Source organism: Fukomys damarensis, unplaced genomic scaffold (assembly GCF_012274545.1).
Source record: "Fukomys damarensis isolate Sample0158 unplaced genomic scaffold, DMR_v1.0_HiC HiC_scaffold_35, whole genome shotgun sequence".
NCBI classification, from domain to species: domain Eukaryota; kingdom Metazoa; phylum Chordata; class Mammalia; order Rodentia; family Bathyergidae; genus Fukomys; species Fukomys damarensis.
Genome location: NW_022900947.1, coordinates 30,815,905 through 30,824,142, shown reverse-complemented (window position 1 = coordinate 30,824,142; position 8,238 = coordinate 30,815,905). Strand labels below are relative to the sequence as shown.

At 41.7% G+C, this 8,238-nt stretch overlaps 1 long non-coding RNA gene across 1 annotated transcript in view; it reads right to left on the bottom strand.

The window, feature by feature from the left end:
- Positions 1 to 8,238, bottom strand: part of LOC104862899 — a 59,066-nt gene that overhangs the window by 19,113 nt on the left and 31,715 nt on the right. The window lies entirely within an intron of this gene.

The window sequence follows — 8,238 nt, the reverse complement described above, 5'->3', positions numbered from 1 at the left end:
CCTGGAACTCACTATGTAGCCCAGGCTGGTCTCAAACTCACAGGGATCCTCCTGCCTCAGCCTCTGGAGTGCTGGGATTACAGGCGTGCACCACCATGCCCGGCCTGACTTTTTTTTTTTAAGGATACTTTCCCCAAACTCAGACTTCAGCTATCTCTGAAATTATCTTACACTTCACTTTCATCTTAATTATCCTGATGATAAATAAATAATTATTGGTCAGACTACTTTTTAGGGACTGCTCCACCTTACATTATGAATACTTTGATGTCAGAGAATCTTTGGCCTGGTCACTGTTCTATTCCCAGCCTTTAGCAACCTTCTTCAAAATGTAGTAGGCAACTAATAAATATTTGTGGAATAAACAAATATCTAAGTGAATGAATGTCTCTGTAGTTCGATCTTCTCACTTTCCAAAATGTGATGATCTTTGATCATTTTTCAGATGACAGTGGTTTCATAATATTTTTTATAGAGAGAATGAAAATAGTCTAGTGTGTAAACTGGATGTTCAATATTTTTTCCTACTGCTAGTTGTTTTGTTTTGTTTTTAATTATGTTGACTCTTCAATTAATGTTTTAGTAACATCAAATAAAACTTTAAGAGAGTTGTCCAACTTGGGCAACACTCCTCAAATTTCCTTTATGTATAAGGTGCACATTTTCAAGGAATTTCCAGATCCTTTGTGCAACAGCAAACCCTAAATACTGGGCACTGGCTGGCATTCATTAATAGGTAACCGTTGCAGAGGTCCCGGAAGCATTCCAGTAGTAACATAACTAAACATAAAAAAGGATTGTATACTACATAAATATACTCTTCTATATCCTAACTAAAGGTATCCTAAATTCAACTCCCTCAACATATCCCCAGAATATCTAGGGTCCCTCCAGTGCCTCCCAACAGGGGGAAAGCGCCAAGGCGAGCCTGTGGCAGAGCCCTTTGTTGTTTTGAGCCCCACGCAAGCTAGAAGCTTCTCCAGTCACTTGGTGAATGGGCCAGAGTAACACACCCAGATGAGGAAGTTGCCTCCAAGATTGAGTTACAACCACTAGACCGAATAGGTCTGCAGGAGTCAGACTAATTTTTAAATTCATTTGATTTTTTTAACCAATCCATGCAAACATAATTACTGTACATATTAATGGGATAACGTGATGTTTTGACACATGTATACACTGTATAACCTAGGTTTTTTGGTTATATTGTGCTGGTTTCTGTTCTGTTTTATTTTGTGGCGCAGGCTGCCCTGTCCTTCTCGACTCCAGTGATGCTACCCCACACCGTGTCCTGAGTGGCTGGTGCTATAGGCACTGTGCACACAGGGCTGCACATGTCTCTTCAAAGTACTGATTTCATCTCCTTTGGATATACACCCAGGGGTGAGACTGCTGGATCATGCTGTAGTTCTGTTTTTAATTTTTTTCTTTCATGATTTTCCATAATGACACTAATTTACATTCCCACCAACAGTATGCGAAGGCTTCTTCTCTCCATGTCCTCACCAGCACCTAGGGTCTTTTACCTTTTTGATAAGAGCCGTTCTTGCTAGGCGGAGGTGACAGACAATTCTGATTGCTGCTTTGACTCTGCTGCCCATGGCAGTGACTATACCCACTTGCAACTGCAGTCTTTGGTGATTTAGTGGCACCGCTTGGTCCCTGCCGCCCTGCTGTCCAATTACTCCCATTGCATTTAGGTTTTCCAATTGAGTGGCTGTAGTTCAGACTATGAGATCTGAGCCTGAAGAGAAGAGTGATCACAGGGCTCTTTCAGGATGTAAGGGCTCCACTTAGAAATTTATTTCTTGGGCCAGGCGTGGTGGCACACGCCTGTAATCCCAGCACTCGGGAGGCTGAGGCAGGAGGATGCCTGTGAGTTCGAGACCAGCCTGAACTATATAGCAATTTCCAGGTCAGTCTTAACTCCATAGTGAGACCCTGTCTCAAAAACCCCCCAAAAAAATTTATTTCTCAAAGTATCGGTTAAAAAGCAGCTCTTTTAAACCCTTCCGGTGAAGATGGGCAAATCTTACATAACAAATCCACTGTAACATTCCAATTTTCCTAAATCTTTCAATCCCCTCTTTTATATCAAACCAAGGGAGATGGGAGCACTTCCATTCCATCCATGGTAGGCCATCTTTTCTTCCATGTTTCAGTCAACCAAACAAGCAGTTGAGCCCTTCTAACTCCCTAGGGACGTTACATGCAGAGTCTCTGATTAGTGGGCTTGTGTCAGTGAATTTGGCTGGATCCACTTTTATGTTCCTGACACCATTGTCTCATGCTTTGTGTGGGTAGGGTGAACTCGGGGCCCTGGTGCTGAGCTATATTCCCAGACCTTTTTGTTTTTAATTTTGAGATAGGGTCTAGCCCAGTCACTAAATTACCCAGGCTGGGCTCCAACTTGCAAGCCTCCTGTCTCAATGTCCCAGAATGCTGGGATTACAGACATGTACTAGCAAGCCCAGCTTGTCCCACACACCCATAAGGGCCATTCCCCCACATGCTCCATGGATTTCTGCTGGTATAAATTTAAAATATTCTAATGGTTTTCTTCAATGCTATGTACCCCTCGACCATGGGCCACAGTTGGTACCCTACCTACCTTCAGGGACCTGCAGGGACTCTCGTCTGCTGGTGGTCTAGGAGTGGTGATGAAGTAAGTACTGACTGCTTCAAGGGAGGACATTACCATTTCTCCAGGGAATGTACGGTTAATCCCAAAGAAGTCTCATGAAATTTGGGTGCTCTAAGTTCCTCAGTTTCATTGGTGTCTTCCCAAATGTCACGATTCCAATTTACAGGGTGCCATTCTTTGCCATCCCATGTCCTCACTCTAATAGCAGACACCCTGCGAGGCTGGAGTATACTCAGACCACAACACAGGCAATCACAAGATGACTGCTGGGCATTTCCATCCCATGGCTACAGGAAGTAAGGCTGCATTTCAGGAAACACCCAAAAACTCTTAGGTCATTTATCTCTTGCTTCAGCTGGGAATGAAATCCTTGAGCTCATCTTTTTAACACTTTGTCAAGTCATAAAAGGAGCAATCTAGAAACACTGTTCTATTTTTCAGTTTTCCACAAATGTTTGAATGCATTTTATAGTCACTTGCTCCTTACAAGTGATTGATTAGGAACATCCAATGCACAGATTTTATGCATTTCTATGACTTTTCACAAATGTGTGAATGTTAGTGCTCTCTTTACTATTGGAAATAGTGTCTTTAATGTCTTTAATTCTAACTAGATTACAGATCCAATATCAGAAACTTCCAAACCAATTAGAAAATGTACCCTTAAAATTCTGTTCCTCTAGAACAATTGTCTACCAAATCTTATCAGTCTGGGTTCTCCAGAGAAACAGAAGCAATGGGGTATTTATGACAATATATGCATAAGAGGGTATTTATTATGGGGATCAGCTTATGTGGATCATGGAGGTCCAGAAGCCCCATGATTTGCCATCTGAAAGCCAGAGAATGAGAAAAACCAGTGGCGGTATGTAGAAGATAGATTCTCTCTACCTCCTGTTGGTTTTGTTTTGTTTTGGTGTTGGGGAATTGAACCGAGAGCCTTGTGCAAGGGAGGCAGATGGTTTACCTCTGAACTACACTTCCAACCTCTGTTAATTCTTTTTTCTTTTCTTTTTTTTTTTTTCAACCCCTGTTAATTCTTATGTGGGCTCTTTGGCTGGATCTGGGAATCAAATTAATGTAGAAGTAGATTAGCAAGAGAAAAACATACAAGTTTGATTAATTTTACTTAGAGATCTTCACAAGAGAGCGAAGTCCAAAAAATTGACAAAGCAGGATGCTTTTTACTTTTTAGACAAACAATACATTTATGAAGGAATCAAACAGAAAATAGATCTCTGGATGGTAGCAGGAAATTTTAAAGATATAAAAAAGAGGGCCGGCGATTTAGCTCAGTGGTTAGGTGGCCTGCCTTGCAAGCGCAAGGACCTGAGTTCAATCCCCAGTACCAAAAAAAAAAAAGAGAGATAAAGGGGAGGAGATGTAGAAGCTAGTGGCAAATAAGGATTACTTCGAAGAGTTGTTTATCAGATTAATTGCAGCCTTAATTACCATTCTCTGGTGATCAAGACCCTTTTCCAGAATTGGTATAAGAAGGACACCTCTCCCCAAAAAGAATCTGTATGGTTTTCTGAAAATATAGTTCCTCAAGTGATTTCAGCTTGAAGCAGTCCATATACCATCTCAGCATATTTTGAGACAGCACATCCTAAATCCCACCAGTGATATTTAGTTTGACTCTGAGGGCCTGAGAACCAAAGGGGTCTGTGGTGTGATGATTACTCTGAGACCTAAAGTCTGGGAACTCTGTGCCCTGCTGGTGTAAGTCCTGGACGCAGAAAGTCCAAGAACCAGGAGCTCAGATGTCCATGGGCAAGAGAAGGTGAACTTCTCAGCTCAAGAAGAAAGAGAAATTGCTTCCTCTATCTTCTCTCCCCTGCCCCCTGTCCCAGGACTGGAGACTGAACCCCAGGCTAGGTTCAATGTGCACGCTAGGCAAGCTTTCTACCACTTAGTTATATCTCAGCCCTTTTAAATTTTTATTTTGACAAGCCAGGCATGGTGGTTTATGTCTGTAGTCCCAGCACTCCAGGAAGTGGAGGCAGGCAGATTTCAAGTTTAAGGCCAGCCCGGACACTTCAGCACTTTGGCAAGATTTTGTCTCAAAGTAAAAAAATTTAAAAGGGGGATGGGGGAGGGCTGAGGATGTAGTTCAGTGTACAGGCCCTAAATTCAATCTCTTCAAGGAAAAATAAATGCTTTTAAATTTTTGAAACATGATCTGGCTAAATTGTCCAGGCTTTCCTGGAACTTGCAATTTTCAGGCCTACGCCTCCCAAGTAGCTGAGATTATAGGCTGGTGCCACCAAACCTGGTTACACTATTTTTACTCTATTGGGTCCTTCCATGGGTTGGGGATTTAGCTCAGTGGTGCCGAATCTGCCTTGCAAGTGCAAGGTCCTGGATTTGAGTTTGTGCAGGGGGAAGATTTTGTCCTTCCCTTGGGGCTTTCTAGGGATTAAATGATGCCTACTTGTGCTGATAAGAATGAACTTTCTTTATCTGGTCTAATGATTCCAATGCTAATCCCCCCACCAAAACCCACATAAAGACACCCAGAAATTAGGGTTTACCACCTATCTGAGCATCACTTTGCCCGGTAAAGTTGACACATAAAATCAACCATCACAGAAAGAGTATATTTAAAATTTGTAATAATATTGTAAAAGTTGAATTGTACTCCTTGTTGACACTAATTTCTCCTATATCTCAAATGAAATTGGGGATGATGACATCAAAAGTGGAATATGACCGATGGTGGCCCATAAAGTATCTCTTCTTCCCCGCTCTCCTGTGTACACCACTTAACAAATATATTGGTTCATGTCTAATAAAACACCTGAACTGTGTCCTGATTAAGACAGGCAGGGTAGTAAAGTCCAGCATTAAACCTCCCTACTGTTAGCCAGTTGGGAAAATATGCACAGTATAGGATTCTTTTGATTCAAATGATCAAAACTTCATTGAATACTTACAGGTGCCAGATACCATTCCAGGCAGTTGGGATATATCAGTGAACAAAAAAAGGACCTTGCCCCCTAAAGTTTATGGTCCCAGAGAATGTACACAATAGTCCATTGCTTTAAGTCAGTGTCAGAGCTCCTAACTCAGAGTTACAGGAAGTAAAATTTTGGAAAATATCCCTCTCCTTTTTCCATATCAGCAACTGTAATTCCTTAATGGCATAAGAGGTTCCATCCTGGCACACTGCGTTGCTTACGTGGCCACTCTTCAGATAACAAGAAAAACACTCTGCCAACAAATTAAAAACATCTTTCTCTTAAGATTTTTCCCATCTTCCCCCCTCCATGACAGATACCTGCACCCTTTCCCCAGGATCCTATCTCTACTTTCCCACTCTGGAACCGGCTCTGAGCCATTCAGCTCTGTTCCACTTGGGATGAGGCCAGGAGTGAGTCAAATCCTGTCAGTGGAGTAAGCACAATCACACCTCCACGAGGAAGACTGCCCTTCCTCCTCTGTTAACGTCCTAAAAGGGTCTGGTCCATACCTCAGTATTTGATCGCATTGCTAAATGCCCGTTCTGTTTTTTCATTTGTTTGTGTTTTTTTTTAGTACAGGAGATCAAACCCTGGTCCTTACGCTTGCGAGGCAGGCGGCGGCACCACTGAGCTAAATCCCCAGCCCTGCTAAATGCTCTTCTGTTGCTCATGGTAGGCTTCAGGAAGGGAACAGCAATGCTTGCTTTGGCAGCACATATACTAAAACAGGAAGGGAACAGCAAACAGGGAGGAAAAAAGTCTGCCTGGCCATACTAAAGGGGGAGAATCGAGGATGCGGATCACAGTCCGGTCTCTTGTGGGTATTCGTTTTCTGTTTCATTTTATGAAGAAAAAAAAAAAGATCCTGGGTTATGAATTTGGAACTTATTACTGCATATTAAAATTTATTTATTAAAATTAAAGAAGTCAAACTGGGGCTGGGAATTTAGCTCAGTGGTGCCGTCGCCTGTCTCAAAAGCACTAAGTCCCAAGTTCGATCCCCGGTACCAAAGAAGACAAAAACGAAGTCAAAACTGGAAATTAAATTTCAATAATTAAGCGTGGGGCTGGGGATGTAGCTCAGTGGTGCCTCACCTGCCTAGCAAGCGCAAGGTCCTAAGTTCAATCCCTGGATCCGCAAAAAAATAATTAAAAATTAAATGTGAAAATAATGAAGAAGGGTTTTTTTACAGATTAATGAGGTAGATTGGATACTCTGTGTGTATGTAAATATTATATATAATATATTTTATGTGTTAATCTATAAATATGGATTTATATATAAATATATGTATACCTATATAAGTACACACAAACACACACGCACACACACACACACACACACACACACACTCATGCACATCCTTTTTTTGCGATGCTGGGGATTAAACCAGAGCCTCATGTATACTAACCAAACACTGTACTGTGGAGCTACATATCCCCACCCCCTGCGTATAAGTGTAAAGGACACTGCTTTGATGTCACTTTAACAGAGATGAAACTGGTGGAGGACACGTCTCCCTGACCCACTGATTTTCCTTTCTCCACAAATCGTATTAGCCCTCCAATTCATTAGTGATGGGTCATCTAGTGCACGTTTTAGACATGACCCTGCCCACCCTACCACAGATGATTAGACCAGACATGGGCACCTGGACAGCAAAGAGTAAACAGTCAGCATAATGAATAAATTATGTAGTGTGCTAGATGGTAACTACAATGGGGGGAGAAAAGCAAGAATTTTATTGCTATCCTTGGCAACTGTAATTTAGATGAGAGATCCTAGTTTAATATGGGCTCATCTGAGAGGGAGATGTAAACTCAGAAGACAAGGAGTCATTTTCTTCTGCCATGGAAACTAAAAAGCAAAGAGGTCTCTTTACAGAACAAAGAATGGGCTGTGGCACAAGGATCACAAGTTCTAGGGCTGAAGACTTATCTCAGTGGCATAGCGCCTGCCTTGCAAGCACAAGGACCCAAGTTCAATTCCCAGTACCAAAAAAAAAAAAAGAAAAGAAAAGAAAAGAAAAATTTCAGAAAGATTGAAAAGTCCATGCAAGCCAAAAGAGAAGAGCACTTTCTATAACTCTGTGGCCAAAGGACGATAGTTATCATTTGTTCTTTTTTTATTTTTCCTTTTGGTACCGGAGATCAAACTCTGGACCTTGCACTTACCAGGCAGGCACTGCACCACTGAGCTAAATCTCTGGCCCCCCATTTGTTCATTTCTTATATTTAAAAAATTATTTACTCTCTTCCAACACTCAAATTCCATTCCATTCTATCTTCTATGTCAATTACTTTTCAAATAATACATTAAACTAGAGCAAGTGCTTGAAAATGCAGTCATGACTCTGAGTGATGCCTTGTCTACTGCTACACCATCACTATTTATTCATTATTTATTTCAGTGCTGGAGATTGAACACAGGGCCTTAGAACTGAACTACAGGGCCAGGGATTTAGCTCAGTGGTTCTGCCTCCTGCATCACAAGCACAAATATCCGAGTTTGATCCCCGGTACCAAAAAGAAAATACTATCTTCAATTATAGAGTCAGGAATTTAGCCCAGTGGTGCCGCCTCCTTACTTGCAAACACAAGGTCCTGAGTTTGATCCCTGTTACCAAAAAA